This window comes from Triturus cristatus, chromosome 6 (genome assembly GCF_964204655.1).
Source record: "Triturus cristatus chromosome 6, aTriCri1.1, whole genome shotgun sequence".
NCBI lineage: Eukaryota > Metazoa > Chordata > Amphibia > Caudata > Salamandridae > Triturus > Triturus cristatus.
In genome coordinates this window covers 1,355,691,462-1,355,719,160 of record NC_140589.1, presented here as the reverse complement: position 1 = coordinate 1,355,719,160, position 27,699 = coordinate 1,355,691,462, and positions in this window count along the sequence as shown.

The following is a 27,699-nucleotide window of genomic DNA, read 5'->3' as shown; positions in this document are numbered from 1 at the left end:
TGCGGGGACCCTCAGAAGCAGGCCGTGACGATGTTTGGGATGCTCCGTCGGATGTCTCCTCCTCCTCCTGATCCCTCCCTGTGGGTGGTGATGTTCTACGCCGTCTGGTACAGGGAGGGTTGCCCATGTTGTCGGCCATCCGACGGAGTGTATTGTGAATCCCCTGGAACACCGTCACTTGCTCAGCCTGTCTGTCCTCCATCCTCCGTTGGTGTTGCAGTAGACAGGCATGTTGCTGGGCCTGCTGGGTCTTTATCTCATCGAGGGTCCCCTTGATCTCATTGAGGGTGGACACAACCTGGGCCATGCCCGTGGTGTCCTGCCGGTATGTGTCCAGGATGTTACGGACATGGGAATATACCGGTTCCCCAGCCAACTGGTCAGGCTCGCGCCTCCGCCGTCCTCCACTCCCACCACCCCTGCCCACTTGCACCTGGCCTGCCCTTGTGGGCACATCGGGTCTCCGGGACCCCTGAGGGGTGGCATTGGCGTTGTCGCCTGCCTCCTCCTGGGTGCCCGGGACACCGTTTCCCTCCTGGCCAGCCTGGCTGCATTGTGGTGGTGGGGCAGGGATCCTGGGTGTCTCCTGGGATGTGGCAGGAGTGGGGGTGGTGGTTGGCACAGTTGTACCTGACGCAGGTGCTGCAGGTCGTTGGACACCAGAGGGGCCATGTCGGTCGGGGTCGGGTTCGTCCACAGAGTGGTGAGAGGCGTCGCTGCCGGTGGATCCGTCATCCTGCAGAGCCGGGTCCTGTGAGTCTTCCCCCCCAGTGTTGGGGGGTGAACCACGAGGTTGACCTGTGTGTGAGAGAGACAATGTTAATTTAGGTCCATGCAACATCCATGTTTCATCAGTTTCAAAGTTGGTATATTGCCTCTGGGAATTAGGATCTGTCTTGCATTCCACTCACAGTGCACTTGTGCATGGGTGTGTCCCTTGGGCACCACTTTGGCACCTTTAACTATGTGTGGCACAGTCTTACTTGCTGCGTCAAGTGTGACTGCAGTCAGCAGTGGAGTGGGCAGGTGTGGCAAGCCGTGCATTGGCGCCTTCCGTGTTGCACTGTACGTGGGCACATGAAGTTGTTCCACACACTTCAATGATGCAGGTAGCTGTCGTTGTGCTCGTGCACAGGTTGTGACATGGCCCTGTGTTTTGCCATGGAGGAGAGGGGGGGTGCTGGCACTGGCCACCCTTGTCTACATGCACGCAGTCCACCTGCTGACGAGCAGACATTCCCACACACCACAAGGCTGATTTGCTCTCCCTGTGTCTCCCTCCCTCTCTGTCCCCCTCTCCCTCCCTCTGTGTGTCAGCCTCCTCCCTCTGTCCATCTTCCTGTGTCTCCCTCCCTCTCTGTCCCCCTCTCCCTCCCTCTGTGTGTCAGCCTCCTCCCTCTGTCCGTCTCCCTGTGTCTCCCTCCCTCTCTGTCCCCCTCTCCCTCCCTCTGTGTGTCACCCTCTGTCACCTCAGCCCAGCTTCCTAGACACACACTTTTTCCATTCCTTTGAATGGCCCTTGGCTTGTTGATGTGAGTTTGTTTCTGATCTCCAGGCACCCATTGGGTGTAGTGTCTGTGTGTGCGCTGCTGCTGTGGTGGTGTGTGCTGCCACTCTTTCACAGTATTGGCTGTTCATTAGCTGCTGTCATGTGCAAAACAGTGCCTTCACCCCCATGTGTTGATGCAAGGTGTCCGCCATTTGCTAGCGAGTCTTTCCTGTGTGGGGACACACTGTTTGTCTGGCGGTGACCTGGGCCATATGGCCAGAGGGCATTGTTGTCTGCTTTTGAGTTGCACTATGTGATTTTTGGGGCCCACCCTCCCGCCATCCAGGTTACCGTGTCATGTGTTGGTGTCTTCTGTGGCCTGTGACTTGACATTGTCCAGCTGGGTGCATGGGGCATGGTGGCGGCAGTGGCATGTGCGTGTCCATGGAGTGTGGTTGAGTCATGCGATAGCTTGGGGTGGTTGCGTGCCTGTTAGTGATTTTGGTTGTGGATGACGTTCCCCCCATGTGAGGTGCGTTGGTTGTGTACTCACCCGGGTCTCGGAGTCCTCCTAATCCTTCGACTGCCTCCACCGGCTGTATGGCCATCACCCTCTCCTCCCAGGGCTGGTAGTGTACGGGTCTGCGGGACGGCCCTCCTCCAGTGGCGTTGGCCTGGTTGTGTTCCTCCAGCATCTTGGCTCGGACCCTCCTCCGCAGATCGTACCACCTGGCTTGGCATTCCTGCCTGGTCCTTCTGGTGTCCGCAACAGCATTCACAGACTCAACGATGGTCTGCCACATGGCTGTTTTTGCTGCCATGCTGGTCTGTCTGACCAATGTTCCAAAGAGCTGTGGCTCGACTCTGAGGATTTCATCGACAAGGACCTCCAACTCTCGGTTACTGAACTTTGGATTCTTGTTAGTGGGCATGGTGAGGGGTGTGGGTGTGGATGGTGGGGGGTGTGTGTGGATGGTGGGGGGGGTGGATGGTTGTGGGTGTGTGGGTGTGGTTGTGCAGGTGTGTGTGTGAATGTGATGAGGGGGTGTTTGTGAAGGTGGTTGTGTGAAGGTGTGCAAGTGTAAGGTGTGGTGAAGCTTGTAGTATGGTCCTGTAGGTTGTCTGTGGTGTCTGGCAGCAGTGAGTCTGTTGCAAAGGCTCATGGTTTGTGTGTGTGGGCCCTTTTTATTGGTCCATTGGTGGGTGTGGCTGTGTTTGAAGTTTGGGTGGGTGTGTTATAAGGAGTGGTGGTGTATTGGGCCTCTGTTTGTTTTTGGCAGTTGCAGGTCAGTGAATATGTTATTTTAGTGGTTGTTGGACATGTTTAGTTGCTTTGTGCCATTCGAATGGTGTATTCTTGTGTTGTTTTGGTTTGTCCTGGTTGTGTACGTGCGTTTTTAGCGTGTGTACGGTGTGTACATGGGCCATTTGGTTGTACGGTGCTGTCCTTGTGTGTGGCTTGGTACGACTCGTACATGCGGTTGTGATGTTGGGGCATGGGGTGCGCTCCGTACTTAGGAGGTTGTGGTGGGGGTGCGACTCTGACGTACAGGGGTGTACATACAGGGGGGTACGACACGTACAGGGGTGGGGGTATGACTCGAACGTACCGGGGTGTAGGTACACGGGGGTACGACACGTACAGGGGTGGGGGTACGACTCGAACGTACAGGGGTGTACATACACGGGGGTACGACATGTACAGGGGTGGGGGTAGGACTCGAACGTACAGGGGTGTACATACACGGTGGTACGACACGTACAGGGGTGGGGGTAGGACTCGAACGTACAGGGGTGTGGGTACACAGGGGTACTACACGTACAGGGGTGGGGGGTATGACTCGAACGTACAGGGGTGTAGGTACACGGGGGTACGACACGTACAGGGGTGGGGGTAGGACTCGAACGTACAGGGGTGTACATACACGGGGGTACGACACGTACAGGGGTGGGGGTACGACTCGAACGTACAGGGGTGTGGGTACACAGGGGTACGACACGTACAGGGGTGGGGGTACGACTCGAACGTACAGGGGTGTAGGTACACGGGGGTACGACACGTACAGGGGTGGGGGTACGACTCGAACGTACAGTGGTGTGGGTACACGGGTGGGGGTTCGACACGTACACGGGTGTACATACAGGGGGGGGTGTACATTCACGGGGAGTACGACTCGAACGTATGGGTGCTGGGGGGAGTGTTGGGCGCGTATGCGGGCACATGTCTCCATGGTTGCAATGGGAGTTCGGTGCGGACGGTGTTTTTACCATACGGTTGTGAGATCGGACGCACGGGTAGGATCGTGATTCCTCGGTCGTACTTCACTTTTCACGTTTGTACGGTAAATCGTCCGAGGACGTGTCGGACACATTTTCCGACCCGAGGACGTGTGGGGAATGATTCCCAATGCGGTTCGTATGGACTTTTTACCATGCGAATCGTGATTGGCAGTTTGTACGGCACTTGTTCGATTCGTACGGTAAAAAGACCGGATACGAGTCGTACGGGGACATTTTTTACTGGATCGTAATTGGCACCTTTGTTTCATTTCAAATCTCGGCGGCACCCACTGTGGTTTAATGCTACACGGACCAGGAGGCTTTGTGGCCACATCCACTGGGGTGGGTCCCTTTATCAGGTGTTCCTCATTGCCTGCCGGCGTTTTTGAACTTGCCAGTGGTCAAGGGCAGAAGGCTGCCCAAAATGCGTTTGGCTTTACATGATGCACGAGAGGATGAAGCTGTTCTCTGTTGCCAACCTGCACATTAAAGGAGTTTAAAACTCTCTCGTTTGGGGCATTTCTTCAGGGGGCAACCTTGTGGATCTTTGTGTAGCGGCTGGCCCAGCCGCGGAAATGCCCAGCTGCTCCTCAAGCAGACCGCCAGGGTTGGATCTCCTGCGCTGCTTGGGACAGAGAGTCCGGTGTGTGGGAGCAGAAAGGCAACGGAGGCAAGACTTTCCCCCATCGAGCAACCCACTGGGGTAACAGACTTTGTTTTATTTCAAATCTCGGCGGCACCCACTGTGGTTTAATGCTGGGGAACTACACAGACCAGGAGGTTTTGTGGCCACACCCACTGGGGTGGGTCCCTTTATCAGGTGTTCCTCATTGCCTGCAGGGGTTTTTGAACTTGCCAGTGATCAAGGGCAGAAGGCTGCCCGAAACGCGTTTAGCTTTACATAATGCACGAGAGGATGAAGCTGTTCTGTGTTGCCAACCTGCACATTAAAGGAGTTTAAAACTCTCTCGTTTGGGGCATTTCTTCAGGGGGCAACCTTGTGGAACTATATATATATATATATATATATATATATATATATATATATATATATATATATATATATTATCTACTGGCGGTCGCCAGTAGATAGTTATAGTTAGGACCGTGTTTCCATAGGAAATCCGCAACATTCTATTTGGAATAACTTTGGCGCCGGTTGACGAATCCTCGCGAAATTTTCAAAATAGGTGGGGCGCTCTGCTCCGCTCCTACCCTGAAAGTCTCGGGGGGATTCGTCAAGCGGGGGCTGAGAAAAAAGGGGGGTCCCAAAACTCGTTTTCCGCATGCAATTTTCCATAGGGACCTTTAGTCCAAGGTACAGCCCGAACGGCTGAACAGAATTACTTGAAATTTGGCAGAGAGGTAGTCCTCAGCTCAGGGATGTGCCTTTTGCATATATGGAGTCAATCTGTTCAGTAGTTCCTGAGAAAATCAAAAGTAAAATCATATATATATGTGGGCGGAGCCTAACCACACATCTCATCCTGAGATCTGATTGGCTGTCAGCACTTCATCCAAGAAGTGTTGGCAGCCATCTTGGGACCAATATACATGATAGCACCTCATTAAAAAGCATTGCAGTTAATAGAAGGTTTTAAGACTTTAGTTACATTATAAATCATTTGTTGACGGTACCATACTCATTTTAGGAATTGTGGTATGTTCTAAGGTGATTTCACCATGTGAAAAAGCCTTCTGCTGGGATATCATTATTGAGAGAAAAATATTTTCTCATGCTTTTCCCACAGAGGTTTGGAAGGTGATCTATAAGCTAAACTGAGAGCTTATTTTCTGTAAATTCACATTATCTTTCTCAGTCATGTGAGAATGAAGTCTGACATTCTCAGTAAAACATGTACATCCAACAAGGGCAGAGATTGTCAGTTGATTCCTTTGTGTTCTACTGCAGCTTCCCAGAGTGTTCCAAAGAACAACTAGAGCGCTAACAGTCCTACTTATGATAAACATATGGCACACCTGAAGCCATCTTGCTTGGATTAAAGTGGTAACTCTTAAAATATTTAATTTAAAAAGGAACAAAATGAGGGGGCTCATTTTTCCAGAACAAGTATGATTAGTGCTGCAGAAAGAAAAATTAGGGCACATTTTGAGTGACTTCTCAAATCCTCTTCTATTTCATTAAAAAATTCTTACATGCAGACTGAAACATGCACTTTCAATACCAGCAGCAGTTTTCCCTGGTGAGCAGTAGCTTTACTACAGTGATCTAATGAGCAAAAAGAGTGCTAACATTCTGAATTTATGGCAAATGTGTGACACATCTGAATGCCTTCTTGATGGAATCAAAGTAAAAAACTGAAAGTATTTCCTACTGAGGAGACTGCAGTAAATGAGGAAATTAGGAAACTTCATAACAAATAAGTCTCCCAAGATGGCCACCAGAGACAAAAGAGCCCAATTGTAGCCCAAATATCACCCAGATGTAGCCCAAGTATAGCCCAATGACAGAATGTCCCAGAGTGTTCTTAAAACAACTAGAGCCCTTACTGTCTTCATTATGACAAAAGTATGGCACACCTGAAGCCATCTTGATTGGAATAAACTGGTAACACTTAAAACATTTAATTTAAAAAGGAACACAATGAGGGGGTTCATTTTGCCATAGAAATTATGATTAATGATGAAGAAAGAAAATGAGGGCACATTTTGAGTGACTTCTCAAATCCTCTTCTATTTCATTAAAAAATTCTGACATGCAGACTGAAACATGCACTTTTAATACCAGGAGCAGACTTCCATGGTGAACAGTAGTTTTACTACAGTGATCTAATGAGCAACTAGAGTGCTAACATTCAGAATTTATGGCAAATGTGTGACATATCTGAATACCTTCATGATGGAATCAAAGTAAAAAACTGAAAGCATTTCCTGCTGAGGAGACTGCAGTACATGAGGAAATTAGGAAACTTCATAACAAATAAATCTCCCAAGATGGCCACCGGAGACAAAAGAGCCCAAATGTAGCCCAAAATCACCCAGATGTAGCCCAAATATAGCCCAATGACAGAAGTGTGCAAAACACTTATTATTTTGTGTTTTTGCAGTGTTATATTTTGCAGACTTGTCAGGTATTGGAGTGCTTTACATGAGCATTGGTTACATCACACAAGAACAAATTCATTTTGGTTGTAGACATGGGGAGAATAAGTGATTTGACCAGAATCACAGAATGTCAAGCTGAAGCAGAAACTCCAACCTGGTTCCCCAGTTGCAAAGTCTGCAGTTCTGGAAGTAACACCACATCCTCTCCCCTAAGTGCAACATTTAATCAAGTGGTCAACTTGATAAAAAAACATAAAAATAACAAATAATTTAAAAGTGCTTTGTCGCTATTTGAAAACTCAGAAAATATGTCCTTATTTTAGTCTTTTAGAGCACTAACCATAATTTTGATGCCAATAAGACCCTCTCATATATGTAATTTCTAAAGGAAATGCTCTAGGTATTACAGTTTTGATTACATCAAGATGACGTCAGGCGTTCCACACTTTTGTAATAAATATAGAATGTTAGCAATCTAGTTGTTCATTAGGATACTGTTGAGAGGCAGAGGCCAGGGGCATGGACTCTGAAAATTGAAGGCAGGTAGGAGGGTGCAAAGGCAACAATTTAACCACACTGAGCAGGCAGGAAGGGCCGTGGCAGCACAACAGACTATGGAGGGCAGTGGAAAGGGGGGCAGGGGCAACAAACCAACAATACAGGACTTGCAAGAGAGGCTGTGGCAATGTAATAGACCATTGTGGGCAGAAGGAAGAGGCAATGGTAGTACAACCATACATGCCAACAGACCCGATTCAGCCAGGAAACGTCCAATGTTTTTAAGCTCAAATGGGCTTTATTTGATCTGTCTCCTGTCTACAATCTCCTCTTTTTCAATGTAACTCAAAGGGGAAAATCAATACCCCAGTTTTTTTTTCAAAATCTCCCTCTTACCAAGTTCAAAATGTTCGCAAGTATGGTACATTGGATCATGGAAGGAAATGGGGTAGGGACATGGACTTGGATAACAGAGTACAGGAGGGACATGGAGAGGTACACCAAACTGACCCTGCAGGGCAGGCATCAGGGTTTGCAGCAGCACAATACACCACACAGGGCATGCGGGACAGGAGTGCAGCACAACAATCCATCGAAAGCAAGAGGGAGGGGACAGGACCATGCACATGGACAACAGAGAACAGAGGGGCAAGAGGCAATGGTAGCTAGCTGACCATAATGGACAGACAGGAGACAAAGCTGCAGCATAACAGACCATAAAGGGCAGGAGGGACGGATCAGGGGCATTACAATGGAACAGACAAGCCAGGAGGGAGGGAGTAGGGGTCTGCACATGTAAACAGAGGGCTGGGGGCAAGGGGGCAGGGCAGGAGCAGCAAGATAGCCATGGAGGTCAGGCAGGATGGGTACTAGAAGCAAGACACACCATGAAGAGCAACCGTGAGACTGTGATGGCAGACACACAGACCATGGAGGGAAGGTGGGAGGGGGTCAGGGGCAGCTAACTGACCACACAGGGAAGGTGGGAGGGGCCATGGCAGCACAGAAGACCATGCATGGCAAGTGGGAGGGTTAGTGGCAGCACAATGGCTATGATGGGCAAGAAGGAGGGTGCAGGGGCATGCACAAAGGACGATGGAGGATAGAAGGGAGGGTCAGGACCTGTGCACAGACAAGAAAGTTCAGGGGAAGGGGCCTCACAACAGACTGCACGGGGCAGGCAGGAGGAGCAGTTGCAGCACAACAGACCAGGGTGGGCAGAAGGGTGTGGCAGTACAATGGACCATGTAGGACAGGAGGAAGAGGATAGGGGCATGGCATGTGGACAGGCAGGGTGGAGGTGGCAGGGACAGGTTACAGTCATCTGACAATGCTAGGCAGGTGGGAGGGGAGTGGCAGCTCAACAGAACACTCAGAGTAGATAGGAGTGGCAGGTCCATGGAACATGGTGGGCAAAAAGGATGGAGCAGGGACATGCACAAAGACATCGGAGGGCAGGGGGAAGGAGAATAGGGGCAGCAAGCTAAGCACAGAGTTTAAGCAGGAGGTCAATGATGGGGCATAGAATTGGGCAATGGAGGGCAGGAAGAGTGGACTGGTACATCATACTAAATTGAGGGCAGTGGCAGCACATCAGACCATGCATGGCAGGAGGGAGGAGGCTAGTCCATGGATTCACACAACAGAGGATAGGGAGGAGGGGGATGGGGCAGCAAGCTAACTGTTCAGAGAAGGCGGATATTAGGAACTTTATTGTTTTTAAAACGTGTGTCTGTGCGAACTACATAAAATATGAACAAGTATGCAGCATAATCTCACTTTTATTCAGGAAGAAGAGGAAGTTTGTGACTGTGACTCCGGGCTCACTTGGCAGAAACACCCCCTGACCCTCCACCCCTATCGCAAAATGTAATGCCCGTGAAAAGGGTAGGTGAACACAGTGTTATATAGAACATAGTCCTGAGAGCACGATTGAAAATGAAAACTAGATATAGTGTATGGTATAAACTATGCACCAAAAAGTGTGATATAAGATGAACCGGGCGTGAAATATAATATGTAATACATTGTGCGCAATGACAGATTCATTGGAGAGCGCGAGATAGCACAGGCACTAGCGCGTGCTATGCGATATGTGCCTTGGAGTGTAATATGCACAGGGCAGTGTTGTGTAACCTAACTAGTCTCTAAAGTTGTAATATAAAATAGTGCTGGGGAGTGTAACGTTGCATATGCACTGTGACAAAGATATGGATCCCAGATTGTAATATGTATGGCATAGCACTGTGCGTTATAACATAGGCATCGAGGAAGGCACGTTAGATGGGGCAATATAACCCGTGCGAAGACAAGTGTGGCATGACATATTCACGGGGTGGTGTTACAGTGCACATGGGCTAGAGAGTGTCATAGCATATGCACTAGCTAGTGGAATACAACACAGAGGTGTGTGGCACTCAGCAGGCAATGGTGGGTGTAACACAGCATAGAGCTCTGCCAGGAGCACGCTGTGACTCTCAAGTGATGTTCGTCCCCTTTCCAGAGAGTAAAATAAAAAGTATTACACATCCGGCAGTGGATGTGTGTTTTATTAACCGTGAGGGGGGTTTCTTGTATAGTTTTGGTCGAATTTTTGTCGAATCCCCTTTGAATGGCTTGGTGTGCATGTGTATTAAATGTGCCCATCAATAGCTACCCATGTTTGTATAAATAAACGACAAGGGTGTCTACCGGGATTAGGCACGGTAGGGCATCAGACATGTCAGAGATTCACTAGTGGTGTAAATACATTCCACGTGGATTCATTGTATGCATAGTCACCTTTTAATGAATATCACGCAAATCGTCATGGTGATAGGTATGTACGGTTTGTACAGCATGTCCTAGGTGTGTCTATAAATATATATATTTTTAAAACAATAAAAAACAGTGGCCGGCCCTGGGGATTGGGGTCAAAAAAATATAATTAGGAGACAGGCCCTGGGGGATGGGGTCATCAGGGCCAATAAATTAGAATAAGAAGGGGAACCACACAGCCCCCCTTCTTAAAAAATTTAAATAAATAAAAGACTGGCATCGCGCCGGAGGCCACGCCCCCTCCTTGCAGCACTCTGCAAACGCGCCCCCTGGCGAGTTGTAAGTTGGGGAATTAATTCCTCTTCAATACTGAGGGTTCCTGAGGGCCAACTAGCCCAACAGGCATCTCCAGTATGCGCCAGGGAGCTGGGCTGCAGACAGGTGTTCTGATGCCAAGCCCCTTTTTACACCTCTCTGCAACGCAGCTCTGTGGCGCTAACTGGAGGTACCTAGTGGTCTAGTTTGACCCTAGGGACCCTTAGGATTCAAGGGGACTTAATCTCTCAACTTAGAACAGCCACAGGGCGCGTTTACACAGTGGTGAAGGGAGGGGACGGGGCCTGAGGTGACGTGTGCAAACACGCACTATGGCACATTTTAAATTGGGGATATAATTTCCCTTCAATACTGAGGGCCCCTGGGGGCTAACTAGCCCACCAAGTGCTTCCAGTAAGCACCACTGAGCTGCATTGCAGAGAGGTGGTCCAGGCCGTGCCACTTTTTACACCTCTCTGCAACGCAGCTCTGTGGCACTTACTGGAGGTACCTAGTGGGCTAGTTGGACCCTAGGGACCCTCAGGATTCAAATGAACTTAATCTCCCAACTAAAAACGGACACAGGGCGTGTTTACACAGTGGTGAAGGGAGGGGACGGGGCCTGAGTTAACGTGTGCAAAAACGACCTGTGGCCTGTTTTAAGAGGTAGTTTTAATCGCCCTGCCCTATTATATACTAGGGGCTTACAGAAGAGGTCATGCTAATCACAGGGGGACCCCAACGCATAATGTTCCCTAGTGTATGTAGGTGTTTTCACTGTATTCTAAGTGTCTTTTAACATAGCACTGGCTCTAGGACTGGTTAGTCAGACTCAGTTACCACCAGTATCCGTCTGAAAAAGTTGAGGGTACAGGATGATTTTGCAACAAGGCTTCTTTCTGCTCTTCTTTTTGTTCTTTCTGCACGTTATCCTTCTTCCTGCACTTTTCTTCGTCTTTGAGGACTTCTGTTGCTTCTTTCTGTACTCCTTTTTTTTTCTGTCCATTTTTCTTCTTTCTTCACATGTCCTATCTCTGTAGGCATAGTTAGAAATTAGCATTTAAAAAACCTTTTAAATTCACAGAAAAAAACATAGGTTTCAGGCACGTTATAGTTAGGAATTAGCATTTAAAAAACCTCAGAAATTCACTGAAAAAACCATAGGTTTCAGGGGTGTTATAGTTAGCTGGACTTTTCACTTGTACAAAACCATTGAAATTCCCCCGTTATAGTTAGTTCAGCTAACTATAACTCGCGCGCCCGCAATGCACTGCTGATGACGTCACATATTACATCACTCATGACATGGTCAGTGACATCACTCATGAAATCACTCATGACATCTCAAATGACATCACTGATCACATCACTGATGACATCATCCTTGTGATAGAGTTGCAGACCTCCTCTCACCCTAATATAACCTTTGATACACACATTCAAAAATAGAGACTAAAATTTTCAAAACAATGGACATACCAATACCAGTTATAACAACCTCTTCAGTAATTCTAAGATCCACATACACATCCACTCATTCACCAACAGTCCTATACAGTCACTCATACATGTACTCACTCATCATATGTACTCATACACCTATTCATCCTGTTACACAATGCCACTCATCCATAGAGTTACTCACACACATAGTCACTCATGCTAATAAAGAATCAAACATGCATTTACTTGCATAAACAGTTATACACACACCACCACACTTACTTCTACGGAAACTTACACATACTTAGTCTTTTAAACAATCACTTATATAAACACATACTTATTCATACAGGAACTCTTTCAATCTCTCACTCTCACATATACTCACTTATATACACCAATAGTCACATATACTAGTTTAAAACATATGTAGTTACTCATAAAGACACTATTGAGACAGTCATTCACTCACTAACACACCCTTACACACACTCATCCACCCATACAGTCCTGCACACATGCTGTCTTCAACACATACAAACAGTGAGTCACTCATTCATGCACCTATGCACTACGTAATACCCCCCACCGAACCATGCAGACATTCAGACTGATACTCAAAAAACCAACTAATAACCTATATAGACACCCATGTAGCTACTCACCAACCCATGCAGCCACTTATACACAAAGTGAGAGACTGATACAGATATTCACATATTTAAACATTACTCACTAAGCCATGTATTCACTATGATACACTTAATCAGTCAGTTACACAATCAATTTTTCAAAAACAAATCATCCATTTAGACACTTATATACCCATTTATTCTTCCATCGACCTTGAGATATACATATATAAAACATATGTAATTTTCAGAAAAACACACATTCACTGGATGATGTCATTTGAGATGTCATCAGTGATGTCATGGGTGATGTCACTGACCATGTCATGAGTGACATCACCCATGACATCCCAAATGACATCACTGATGACATCACTGATGACATCATCCAGTGAATGTGTGTTTTTCTGAAAATTAAATATGTTTTATATATGTATATCTCAAGGTCGATGGAAGAATAAATGGGTATATAAGTGTCTAAATGGATGATTTGTTTTTGAAAAATTGATTGTGTAACTGACTGATTAAGTGTATCATAGTGAATACATGGCTTAGTGAGTAATGTTTAAATATGTAAATATCTGTATCAGTCTCTCACTTTGTGTATAAGTGGCTGCATGGGTTGGTGAGTAGCTACATGGGTGTCTATATAGGTTATTAGTTGGTTTTTTGAGTATCAGTCTGAGTGTCTGCATGGTTCGGTGGGGGGTATTACGTAGTGCATAGGTGCATGAATGAGTGACTCACTGTTTGTATGTGTTGAACACAGCATGTGTGCAGGACTGTATGGGTGGATGAGTGTGTGTATGGGTGTGTTAGTGAGTGAATGACTGTCTCAATAGTGTCTTTATGAGTAACTACATATGTTTTAAACTAGTATATGTGACTATTGGTGTATATATGTGAGTATATGTGAGAGTGAGAGATTGAAAGCGTTCCTGTATGAATAAGTATGTGTTTCTATAAGTGATTGTTTAAAAGACTAAGTATGTGTAAGTTTCCGTAGAAGTAAGTGTGGTGGTGTGTGTATAACTGTATATGCAAGTAAATGTATGTTTGATTCTTTATTAGCATGAGTGACTATGTGTGTGAGTAACTCTATGGATGAGTGGCATTGTGTAACAGGATGTATAGGTGTATGAGTACATATGATGAGTGAGTACATGTATGAGTGACTGTATAGGACTGTTGGTGAATGAGTGGATGTGTATGTGGATCTTAGAATTACTGAAGAGGATGTTGTAACTGGTATTGGTATGTCCATTGTTTTGAAAATTTTAGTCTCTATTTTTGAATGTGTGTATCAAAGGTTATATTAGGGTGAGAGGAGGTCTGCCACTCTATCACAAGGATGATGTCATCAGTGATGTCATCAGTGATGTCATTTCAGATGTCATCAGTGATGTCATGAGTGATGTCACTGACCATGTCATGAGTAATGTAATATGTGACGTCATCAGCAGTGAATTGCGGGCGCACGAGTAATAGTTAGCTGAACTAACTATAATGGGGGAATTTCAATGGTTTTGTACAAGCGAAAAGTCCAGCTAACTATAACACCCCTGAAACCTGTGGTTTTTTCAGTGAATATATATATATATATAAATATGTACCAATAACATAAAATCTAATAAAATATAATTATAATAGAAATTAAAACATTTAACTATTTAAAAATCTTCAATCTTACATTTCCCACTCCAGTGACTGCAAAAGTAGAGAAAGTGTTCGATAGCGGAGGGGTAAACATTTATATTCCCACTCCAGTGAGTGCAGACGTTGGGAAAGTCTTGGATAGCGGAGGGGTAAAAATTCCTATTCCCACTCCAGTGAGTGCAACAGTAGGGAAAGTGTTGGATAGCGGAGGGGTAAAAATTATTATTCCCGCTATAGTGAGTACAACAGTAGCGAAAGTGTTGGATAGCAGAGGGGTAACAATTACTATTCCAACTCCAATATTTGTAAAAGTAGGGAAAGTGTTAGATAGCGGAGGGGTAAAAATTACTATTCCCACTCCAGTGAGTGCAACAGTTGGGAAAGTGTTGGATAGCAGAGGAGTAACAATTAATATTCTCACTCAAGGCAGTTCAAAATTTAAAAAAAACAAAATATTAACAAAAAAATATTTAAAAAACAAAATAAATTAAAAAATATACAAATATGTTGAAAATTAAAATACAAATATATTTGATATTAAACATTTAAAAAAACATATTATAATGTTAAATACATATGACAAATACCTACAACTATTATATTAAATAAAATAAAAACTAATTTCCAAACAAATAAATATTTTTAATTAGAAATTTTTTAGAAACAAAAACATTATTACATAAATTTACTTCTTTTATTTCCTACCCTATAACACCACACAATTCACAACCAACATCTAAATTAAAAACCAATTACTTCCTTAACATAATTAATTACCAATTAAAGAAATATTAATAATTAACAAACAAATTAAAAAACCTAAAAATTATTTAACTTCTTACTCGTTACCTCTATAATCCCCACAACCCACAGCTCGAATTAAACTGTAGAAAATGTATTGCACAATTAATACTCATTTTGAATTAAAAATCTAAGAGTATTTAACAACTAATCATAAATTAAGTAAAATTAATTTACTCCCCACACTATACCCCTATAACAATAAAACTCACACACAAAATAATATAAATAAATACCCTTATTAAATATACATTAATTAATTAATATTAATGATCATCTAATTTTTAATGCATTAAACATAATTTCCCACTCTGTACCCCTATAAACTCCACATCCCACACCTATAATTAATTACACAAATTCCTTATTTAATTTTCAAAAATGTACAATTAATTAATTGATTAATATTAATTAACAACTAATTATTACTTAATTAAACATAAATTACTTCCCACCCTTTACCCTATAAATCCCACAACCCACACCTGCAACAAATCACACAATTACCACAATGAATTATCAATTAATTAGTTAATATAAATTAACAACTAATGATTAATTAATCAAACATAAAATTACTTCACATCCTTAACCCCTATAAACCCCACAACCTACACCTAAAATTAATTACACAATTTTCATAATTAATTTTCAAACAATTAATTAATATTAATTAAGAACTAATTATTAATTAATTAAAATTGAATTACTTCCCACCCTTTACCCTATAAACCCCACAACCCACACCTAAAATAAATCACACAATTACCATAATTAATTCTCAATAAATTAGTTAATATAAATTAACAACGAATTATTAATTAATTAAACATAAATAACTTCCCACCATTTACTCCTACAAACCCCAGAACCTGCACCTAAAATTCATTACACAATTTTCATTATTAATTTTGAATCAATTAATTAATATAAATTAACTACTAATTACTAATTAATCAAAAATAAATCACTTCCCATCATTTACCCCTATAAACCCTACAACCCGCACCTAAATAAATTTACACAATTTCCATAATTAATTATCAATTAATTAATTAATTAATTAATATTAATTAACAACCAATTATTATTAATTACAAATACATTATTTCCCACAGTTAACATTATAAAATCTAAATTAAATAAATAAAAATATTCATTAATTTAATATAATTAAATTACTTCCCACCCTATTCCCCTATAAACCCACAACCCGCTACAGAACTAAAAAATGCAAATTGAATAAAAATAAAAATCATAACTACTAAAAATGTAACACATATATTTAAAAACATAAACAATACCTATACAAAAAAACATATGTCACTTACATTTAAAATATAAACTAAAACACATAACACTAATTGAAAAATTAACTATATTTTTGTAAACAATTTTAATGACTTCTATATGTTTTTTAAATGATATTTCTTACCTAAATTCGATATTGTTTACCACGATATTCTTGCTGTCGATATTTCTGAATCACGATATTTCAAACTCAAATATTCAGCCTCAACATCTAATTTGTGCAATCATGTGGCTGAGGGCTCATATTTGACACACATCCACACAACTCTACACAGCATGCTACCTTTATATACCACAGGAATGGGTAAGGGCACATATTTGCCATACTTTACTGCTTTATGTGGAATCCTGCAGTTTCCTTGCGCACACAGCCATCTCCAGAGTCCAGAACAGTAGACACTGAGACCCATCTCTGATGGGGATAGGCACCATCACACTTGGAAATATGCAACTACTCAGGCTCACTCCATTTCTTCACAACCAACATGCCTATCTGTATGTGAGAGCTATGGCTCATGGTGAACCTCAAAAGATAGTAGTGAGGTTATTATGCAACATATACCTACCCTGGTTGCCCACACAACAAGACCCAGCTTGGGAAACTATCAAACACAGTAGTGCCTGATTATCACTCAGCCTGCTGTGCGGCACACACATCATACATCACCTCCTTGAGATACAATGGCTCTTTATTCAGGCACACTGCCAGTTCAATGTGCTCAGACACACCTACAAGGCACTACACTACCCATCTAGCTCACACACCATCTATGCTTCTGACAGACACTCCTGGAGTTCTGGTGTGCATCACTTGCATTCACCCCACCCCCAACATTTGTTAAAGCAAGACAGGAGGTAGGGTGGGCTCTAACATGGCAGGCATCACTTGTTAAACTCTAACACAGCACATCAGGACAACTGCATGCAATATGGTTTAGTGCTAGTGACTGTGCACCTGGCTCTTCACATGATCCTACTTAGAGAGCCTTCACATACTCGGCACCTGGATCCCTTTTCGGGTGAGAAGTTAATCCCCAGGAAACCCCATTCCATTTAATTATTTTACACTCCACTTTTGGCTGCCTAACCCCAAGACAAGCGCACATACTTCATAGTGCAATGGGTCCTGCATTCTTACTGACATATCTGTAAAGGTTTCAATGTCCATGCATGATGTGCTGCTCCAGGCCAGAATTTTTCCTTTGTATTGTATGACTTGTAGTCCTGGTCAATCATGTTGTACATTCCACTACAAGTCCCAGTATTAAAAGGATCATCTGGACTGGGGCAGCACATCACGCATGGACCTAAAAACCTGGCAGGGCTGGGATGGGCTAAATGAATAGTCACTGCACAAGATAAAATCATTTATTTGATGGATAAGTAAACATGTGAGATATTCCTTCCCTTTCCCTTGCACACAGCGCAGTGCAGCACAACAAATTGTGCAGCTGGCGTAAGCTGCGTTACAGTTTTAAACAAATTTACGCTTGTTTTGGCTTACACTGTCGTTCTTCCTGGTTCTCGATGCAGAGCTGCCCTATCCTTTCACTCCAGCCACCAACTCTGTTGGGATGATGAACGCTACCTGCTCCTCCAATGGGTCCACCTATACCTGGATATTTGGTCCTCCTTCCTGCCCTCAAGTTCTTGAAATGAAATTTATTTTTATATAGCGCGCCGCTTGGCACGGCCTGCAATGAAGAAGAGAAACACAGACAAGTAAGCAATTTAGTAAGAAGATCCTCACGGAAAAAAGATACAAAAGGCCATTGATTAACAAGACATGACTTTAAGGCTTTCCTGAAAGAAAGAAGGCCTGTGCATTTCTTCAATGGGAGTGGGAGTTCATAATTTGGCTGTGCAGTGAACAAAACTTCTACCACCCCAATGGACTCATAACATTGTAAGCCAAGGAAGATTGCAGAGTTCTGGACAGGCGATACCAAATAAACTTCCATTTTAAATAGTCCAGACCTAAGTCATTCAAATCTATAAAAGCAATGTGTAATGTTTTAAAGGTAATGCGCTTTCGGATGTGTAGCCAATGAAGCTGCACCAAGACTTTTGATGCTTAGGAATTCCAAGTAATTCTGCAGGACTTATATTTTAGTTAAGAGTCTCTGCTGCATGTTAATATATAGTGCATTGCAATAGTCCAGTTTCAAAAGCACACAACTTTTGATGACCAGTTTCTCTTTGGTCCTGCACATATAATCATGTCAGCGCTTCTTGCACCCCAGCACTGTCCTTTTTGTTTTGCCTAAACTGTAGATCTTATCCACAATAAACTGCAGAATGGCTTTCTTCTTCCCTATTGGCAATTTGAGGGGTCAAAGAGAAGGTGTTCATTCTGTTTGCCCTCAGCAATTAAATTCTGGTGCTCCTCTTCATTGAAATTAGTCTTTCTCTTCCCCTGGGCTGCTGTCTGGTCATCTTGGCTGGGGTTGGTGTTGTTGGGCTCCATATCGAAGTCTTTGTGGTCCTGAAGTGCAGAGGATTTTAATGCATATTTTTTGTCCTGCAAATGTGTTGCTTTTTTTAACTTCACGCCACCCAATTCACTTTTACCTGACGCTCAGCTGATTTGTAGCATATTATGACATGCAAATCATTTTTGTGTCATGTCGCTCGTGTTGCGTTATGACACCTTGTGTCGTTCCACTCTCTGATGTGTCAGATGCACCTTCGATGCTTGCGATATTGTGCGCCATACCATCAATACGGCTCAGCGATGTCGCACAGAAATAACGCACTGCAGTGCATCTTTTAGTCTTTTAGTGACACAACGCTGCCAAAAGACAGCGTTCTGTCACTTCTCATACATACACCCTTAACTTTTGTAAGCAGCCTTGAGTTATTAGAGAGAATTGTGTTAGCATGGTAATTTATACTTAGCATAGAGGATTGTGTGCCCCAGGTACTAACCTATGTACGCATACTTGTTTTACTCCAGAAGATGGGCCATCTGTAAACTTTTCACCACAGTATGAAGGATGTAGGTAGTATGATCTGTAGCACCTTCAGATCTTGGTTAACTTATTTTTAGCAAATAATGTCATTTTCAACAACTGCTGCATATAATGTACACTGTTCTTAGTAGATTCTGTGGTGTACTTCTCATGAGGGTTTCACTGTTTGCAAACAGTGTGGTATAAGTGAACTCTCTCTCTATAGAGTGGACACTGTTTACAGTTCTGAGTTCTCTACTGATATTGACTAAATTTCTTTATGTAGGATCGGTGTGTGTCAGGGGTTTTATACAGATAAAAGGCATTCACTATTTTGGCATTCTCTGAACATTTATATACAGTTTTAACACCGGATTCAATTAGGTTTTCCGATATATCTGTGGTAGATTGGTAATGTGAACTAGGCTACCTGTAAAGGTTATGCAATATGGTCAATGTTGCACATAATGCTTGTTTTCAACACGCAAGGGAGTTGTTTTTGTGTTGGTAGTAATGATGATGGATCTTACCCTGAGCTATTTTGTATTTACTGTCATACCTATAATGTTACGATGATTTATACAGCAAAATGCGGGGGACCAAAACTTAGATGTGTCATCAGTAATGTCATCAATGCTGTCATTTGAGATGCCATCAGTGTTGTCATAGATGATGTCATAGAACATGTCATGAGTGATGTTGAGTGTGAGGTGATAAGCAGTGCATGGCGGGGGTGAATGTTATAGTTAGCTCTGCTAACTATAACTGGTGAATGTCAGTGTTTTTTAAAGTTCAAAATGTTAAAGTTTTCACTGACAAATTCACCTAACTATAATGTTACTTTAACCTTTGTTTTTTTTCAGTGAATTTCTAGCCTTTAGCCAGGCCCTGTGGCCAACCCCTCACAGCACACAGCCTTCGGCTGTGCACGGCAGGGGGCCGGCCATACGGCCTAGGGACCCCATCCCCCAGGGCCATTTATATTTTAAAGGCATAGGAGGTCTGTGTGGCAACCCTCCCAGAGTTTTGTAAGGCCCTGGGGACCCCGTTTCCCAGAGCCATTACTAAATATAAAGGGAAGAGCGGGCATTGCGGCCCTGCTCACTGAACATCTTTAGGCCATGGGAGCCCCATGCTGAAAGGGGAGAGGGGCTGCACGCCCCCACTCCCAGAGCCAATATATATAGGTGGGCACCCACCATTGTTGGAAGGCGTTCCCCGGGGAGGCTGCGGAATGCGTTCCCGACCACCCGGAGGTCCACCTTACCCAGAGTTAGGCCGAGCAAGAGCAGGGAGGCCCTTCCTGGAAGGGTCTCGTACCTAGGATCGCACACGCTGCGCTTACTCTCTCTTCGGATGGAGGTACACCACACAGTAATTCGTTGTAAGACAATATGCTTTTATCGGTAGTTGTCAGGGATCTATATGATCCGGCAGGCAGGTGCAGAATTAATGCCACAAGCGGCAGCGATCTCGTGAGGAGGGAAAGGGTAGCGGGACAGTCTTTGAATCAGTGTCTCTGCGAGGTATCCGGCGCACAGCTCTCAATCCTCGAGCTGAGGGGATGTTGCTTCTCTCGGCAATCTCTGCCGATTCTCTTGGAGGAGCGGGCCGCGAGTCACTCAGCAGGCACTGGAGGGTCGTAGTTCGGGGAGCCGCGACGGCGTCAGCAGGGCTCAGATGGTTCAGAGTTCGGGGAGCCGCGACGGCGTCAGCAGGGCTCAGATGGTTCAGAGTTCGGGGAGCCGCGATGGCGTCAGCAGGGCTCAGATGGTTCAGAGTTCGGGGAGCCGCGACAGCGTCAGCAGGGCTCAGATGGCATCTGCATCAACCACCGCAAGGGGCGGTGATCCGTTTGTACTCGGAAGTGTGTTCCGAACAGGTAGGGCCGTAGCTTTTTGAGGGCCCAGACTACTGCGAAGGTCTCTCTCTCAATGGTGCTCCACCGCTGTTCCCGGGGCAGCAACCTTCGGCTGATGAAGGCTATGGGCCGATCTATGCCCTTGTCGTCGAACTGGGAGAGGACTGCCCCGATGCCGTGTTCCGAGGCATCCGTCTGGACCACAAACTCCTGGGCGTAGTCGGGTGCTTTGAGCACCGGAGCCGCGCACATGGCGGCCTTTAGGGTGTCGAACGCCTTCTGGCAGGAGGGAGTCCAGTTTATTTTCTTGGGGTGTTTTGTGGAGGTTAGTTCTGTGAGGGGGCCTGCAATGCTGCCATAGTTCTTAATAAACCTTCGGTAGTAGCCGGTGAGGCCCAGGAAGGCCCGGACTTCCGTTTGGGTTGTGGGGGGTTCCCAGGACAAGATGGCGTCGATCTTCGGCTGGAGGGGGGCGACCTGCCCACTTCCCACCTGGTGCCCCAGATAGGTTACGGAGCCGTGCCCAATTTGACATTTGCTGGCTTTGATGGTGAGGCCGGCCCGGCGCAGAGCCAGCAGGACTTGACGGAGGTGCTGGAGGTGCTCGGTCCATTGGGAGCTGAAGACCGCTATGTCGTCGAGGTATGCTGCGCTGAACCCCTCTAGTCCGGACAGGACCCTGTTCACCAGCCGCTGGAAGGTGGCCGGGGCATTCTTCATTCCAAACGGCATCACCCTAAGGCGGTAGTGCCCATCCGGGGTGGAGAAGGCGGAGCGCTCCTTGGCTCCCTCGGTGAGGGCAATCTGCCAGTATCCACTAGTCAGGTCGAAGGTGCTGAGGTAGCGAGCGGCCCCAAGGCGGTCAATGAGCTCGTCAGCACGGGGGATAGGGTGAGCGTCCGCTCGGGTGACCGCATTGAGTCCTCGGTAGTCCACGCAAAACCTCAGCTCGGGGGCAACCCCCGGGGTAGTCGCTTTCGGAACCAGGACTACCGGGCTGGCCCAGGGGCTGTCGGAGGGTTCAATCACCCCGAGGTCTTGCATCTTCGCCACCTCGGTCTGGATGCAGGTTCGGACCCGATTAGGGACCCGGTAGGCCCGATGTCTCACTGGCGGGCTGTCGCTGGTGTTCACGTCGTGGACACACCAGTTGGTGACCCCAGGGGTCAGGGAGAAGAGGTCCGCGAACTACCTTAGTAGCTGGCGGCAGTCGTTGGACTGTTGGGCTGTGAGGGCGGTTGACAGTCTCACCCCCTCCACGGACCCATCGGTCTCTTTCGCCCCCAGGGGGTCTGGAAGGGGCTCGGTGTCTTCTTCGGCCCCATCGTCGGTGGCCAGGAGTAAACTCAATTCGGTCCGTACAAAGTGAGGTTTGAGGCGGTTCACGTGGAGAATCCGGAGGGGGTTCCGCGGGGACTGCACATCGACGAGATAGGTGACTTGGCTCTACCGCTCGACCACCTTGAAGTGTCCAGTCCATTTATCTTGGAGGGCGCAGGGTCTCACCGGGGACATGACCCAGACTTGTTGGCCCGGCTGAAACTCGACCAGCGTAGCACTCTGGTCATACCAGCGCTTCATTTCTTCCTGACTAGCCTCGAGGTTCGCTTCTGCGAGTTCTCTGAATTTCCGGGTCTGGTTGCGGAGCGCCAAGATGTATCGGAACACATCCGGAGGGGTCCCCCGGGGGGTGGTTTCCCACTCCTCCCTGACCAGGCTCAGGGGTCCCCGGACGGGGTGTCCATATAGTAGTTCGAATGGGCTGAATCCCAGGGATTTTTGGGGAACCTCCCGGTAGGCGAACAGGAGGCATGGGAGGAGGACGTCCCACCTCCGGCGTAGGGGTTCCTCGAGGCCCATGATCATTCCTTTCAGTGTTTTGTTAAAGCGCTCGACTAGGCCGTTTCCTTGGGGGTGGTACGGGGTGGTGAATTTGTACGATACTCCGCACTGCTGCCAGAGGGACTTCATATATCGGGAGATAAAGTTCGTACCCCGGTCACTCACGACTTCGCGGAGGAACCCCATGCGGGAGAAGATCCCCATCAAGGCCCGGCCTACCACAGGGGCCGTCACGGTGCGGAGAGGGATGGCTTCGGGGTAATGGGTGGCATGATCCACCAGGACGAGGATGAACCGGTGGCCCTGGGCGGTCTTGGGGTCCAGGGGTCCCACAATGTCGATTCCTACCCGCTCAAAAGGGGTACTGACGACGGGGAAGGGTTGTAGCGGAGCCTTGCGCTTGCCCCCACTCTTTCCGCTGGCCTGGCACGTGGGGCAGGACTTGCAGTGGGCCTCCACATTTGCTCGCATCTTGGGCCAATAGAAGTGGGTGACGAGTCGTTGGTAGGTTTTATCTTGGCCTAAGTGTCCGGCCAGGGGTACATCATGGGCCAGGCCCAGGAGGAGACTTCGGAAGCGTAGGGGTACCACTAGCACTCGGGCCGATCCCAACTCGGCCGACTTCTGTTCGCTGTACAGGAGGCCGTTCTCCCAGTATACCCAGTGGGTGCCAGTCCGGTCGCCTGCTGCTTGGGCCTCGGCCTGTTGTCGGGGTCCAATGAGGGACAGGCAGGTGGATTGTTCTTGGCAGAATTCTTCACGGGAGGGGCCCCCTTCGCAGGGCCACTGGGCCAGTTCTGGCAAGTCCCCGAGTTTGGTCAGGGTTTCGGGGTCGGAAGGCACTGACCCTTCGTCGGGAGCGGTCGGTTCGTCCAGAAGGGGGTCGTTGGCCTCTGGTGGTGTATTCTGGATCTCGGGGATGGTGGCGGTGCTTAGCGGCATGGCCTCTTCCCCCTCGGAGGAAGGCGCCCTGAGAGTCATCGAGCGCGTGGTGGCGCATACCCACTCGGGTAGGCCCATCATCTCGAGATGGGCTCTTCGTTCCACTTGTCCCCACGGGGAGTTCTCAAGGTCGTTGCCCAGGAGGCAGTCCACGGGCTGGGAGGTTCGGACCGCCACCTTTAACTTGCCGGTGACTCCCCCCCATTCGAAGGGGACTAGGGCCATCCGGCAGAGGCTCTCGGAATTGTCTGATGATATGACGGGACAAAAGGCGCCAGGCAGGATCTGATCTTCGGAGATCAGGTGACAATGAACCGCCGTGACACTCGCCCCCGTGTCCCGGAGGCCCTCGATGCGGTGACCGTTGACCGTTACCTGCTGTCGGTACTTCTTCGTGTTGGCGGGCAGGGACGTTCCGGGGACCATCTCCCGGTCCCCTAGGGAGACCAAGGCCATGGCGGCTGGTTCCCATTCTTCGGAGTCTTCCATCTCTTCCCCCAGGGCTACGGAGGCCATTTGTCGAGCCGGCGAGGTTGTTGTGGCGGTCCGCTGGTACAGGGGACATTGAGGGTCGCTGGCATAGTGTCCGGTCTGTTGGCAGCGGAAACAGGTGATCCTCACTCGGGGCCCCGGCCTCCCTGGTGGCCCGGTGCTGGCCGGAGGTGGAGCTGGAAAGGGCGGAGATTGTCCTCTGGGAGGGCTGAGCGGGGATCCCCCCGGGAGCTCCCTTGGCCGGCCTTGATTCCCTCCGCCCCTCTGGCGGGGGGGTCCCTGACTGCGGCGACCGTAGTCTCCCACGGGGCCCCGGGAGGCCCGGGTGTTCACCCACCGGTCAGCCTCGACGGCCAGTTTTCGAGGGTCTGTGAGTTTGCTGTCCAGGAGGTGCTGGCGCAGCTCTACGAAGCAATTAGCGGACAAGTGTTCCCATGCGATTAGGTCGAACAGCTCCTCAAAGGTGGAGACCTTGCTGCCCTTGATCCATCCGTCCAAGGCCCGGCTGTAAAAGTTCACGTACTTCACCCAGGTGGTACCGGGTATCTTTTTGCAGTCTCTAAACCGTTGCCGGTACATTTCAGGGGTGAGCCCATATCTGGCTACCAGGGCCTCTTTCATGTGACTGTAGGAGTTCATCACCGTGGAGGGCAGGTCCAGCAGGGTATCTCTCCCCTCGCTCAGGAACCGGCCCCACAGCCCAGCCCCCCAGTCTTTCTGCGGGACTCGGTGGGAGGTCATGGCGACTTCGTAGGCTTTGAACCATTGCTGAATGTCGTCGTTCTTATAGTATTCTTTCACCACATCTTTGGGGATGTGGACCTTTGGTTCCACAGTGGAGGAGATGGGTTGGGTTTCCGAGGGTCGGGCCTCCGCCTTCTTAGCCGTGAGCTTGATTTCTTTTAGGCTACGTTCGTGCTCTAGTTGGAGTTTTCTTTCTTCGTGTCCTCTTTGTCGTTTCTTTTCCTCTAGTTCTCCTTGTAGGCGTAACTGTTCCACCGCCAGTTTTTTTTCAGCCAGTTTTAGCTCTCCTTCGATTTTTAATTTTGCTAGTTCTAGTTCGTGGTTGCGACCTCTTTCTCGGTCCGCTAGTTCCTCTGGGGATAGGCCCCTCTCGGGGGCGCCGTTCCTCCCCGGGGTGCTTCGTGGTTCGTTGGGAGGCTCTCCTTCTGTTTGTGTCCGGGGAGTTCCCGCCTCGACCCAGGTTTTTAATGCCCCCTGGAAGTCCTCTTTCGTGCTTAGTCCGGTGGTAGCGATTCCAAAGTCTTTGCAAAATTGTTTCAGTTCTCGGTGCGTACAATATTCTAACTGGTCCTTTTGGAATGCCGTGCTCGGGTTGGTGCCTGCGGCACCTAGGGAGGTTTCTCCTTCCATTTCTTCTTGGTAGTGCGTAAGCCGTCTACTGCACGATCTCTAGGTGTTGGCTCGGATCCCGTCGCCTGCCACCAAATGTTGGAAGGCGTTCCCCGGGGAGGCTGCGGAATGCGTTCCCGACCACCCGGAGGCCCACCTTACCCAGAGTTAGGCCGAGCAAGAGCAGGGAGGCCCTTCCTGGAAGGGTCTCGTACCTAGGATCGCACACGCTGCACTTACTCTCTCTTCGGATAGAGGGACACCACACAGTAATTCGTTGTAAGACAATATGCTTTTATCGGTAGTTGTCAGGGATCTTTATGATCCGGCAGGCAGGTGCAGAATTAATGCCACAAGCGGCAGCGATCTCGTGAGGAGGGAAAGGGTAGCGGGACAGTCTTTGAATCAATGTCTCTGCGAGGTATCCGGCGCACAGCTCTCAATCCTCGAGCTGAAGGGATGTTGCTTCTCTCGGCAATCTCTTCCGATTCTCTTGGAGGAGCGGGCCGCGAGTCACTCAGCAGGCACCGGAGGGTCGTAGTTCGGGGAGCCGCAACGGCGTCAGCAGGGCTCAGATGGTTCAGAGTTCGGGGAGCCGCGACGGCGTCAGCAGGGCTCAGATGGTTCAGAGTTCGGGGAGCCGCGACGGCGTCAGCAGGGCTCAGATGGTTCAGAATTCGGGGAGCCGCGACAGCGTCAGCAGGGCTCAGATGGTTCAGAGTTCGGGGAGCCGCGACAGCGTCCGCAGGGCTCAGGTGGTTCAGAGTTCGGGTAGCGTTCTTCTGTTCGGTGAGCGATCGAGCCGCGACCAGGTCAGCAGGCTCTCGTCAGTCCAGGTCTTCTGTGCTCCCGTCCCTTCAGCACCCCTTGTTATACTTCCCCTCCTCTTTGAAGTCCGGAGTCCTCGCGGAGAGGGGTCTGGTGCCTGGGGGGCGGTGTGACGGGGTTTCCTGTCGCTCGGCCCTTTGATCTGTTCAGGTGGGTCTGGGAGGGACTCCAGACACCCAGCAGGCGAGGCGCCCGCTCACCGGGGGCCTGGTGGTCGATCGAAACCTCCCTCGGGGGAGAGACCAGAGGTGTGACAGGGTCGGCGCCTCTCGGTCTGGTTTGGGGGGGGTTTCGCTCTCCCTCGGCCGGGCATGCGTGTTGGGGATCTGGTCAGCCCTCGGGATGTTGGCCCACGGGAGCCGGAAGGCCATGTCCACGAGGTTCGGCGTGGTTGTAGGGTAACTTGCTGGTCGGGAGGGCCCACGCCACAAGGCCGGTCTCACAACCATGCACCTCGTTGGGTGTTGCATGAGGGAGCATCAGGGTCCCCGCTGCCCCATACAGCAGCAATCTGTTGCTCTGTTTCCCTGCCACATCAGCACGCATCAGGTGGTGGCAGTCAATCAGATCTCAGTTTGAGATCCTTTGGAATCCACAGAGCCTCTGCGTCCCTAGTTATACAACATTTTTTAGCATTAATTACTCAGAAACTACTGAACGGATTTAAACCAAAACACAAAAAAACACATCTTCTTGACAAAGATCTAGCTGTCTGCCAAATTTCAACAGTTTAGGTTGTAGCTGTGTTTAAAGTTCCTATGGGAAAATGAATGGGGAAAACGTGTTTTTAGAGCCCCCTTTTTCTTGCCCCCCACTTGAATGATCACCCTGAAACTTTCCATGTAAAACTAGGCAAAAAGAGAGCACTTTTTTTGAAATGTGGAGATTCGCATTTCCTATGGAAACAACATCTTAACTATAGCTACCCCGTGGCAACCACCACTGAGTACTACATTTATTTATATATTACAGAGTGGTGGTAGCCACTCTGTAGTTATAGTTAGGATTCATAGGTATAGGAATTCCTCAGAATTTTGGTTGCTAATTAGTTTGCTCTCATGTGAGGAATCTCCACAAAACTCTCCAGACCTATAGTTTTTCCTACATTGGCAGAGGATGGAAAGTTTAGTGGTGATTGTTCAAGGGGTGTAAAGGGAAAAAGGAGGGTCCCAAAATGCGGTT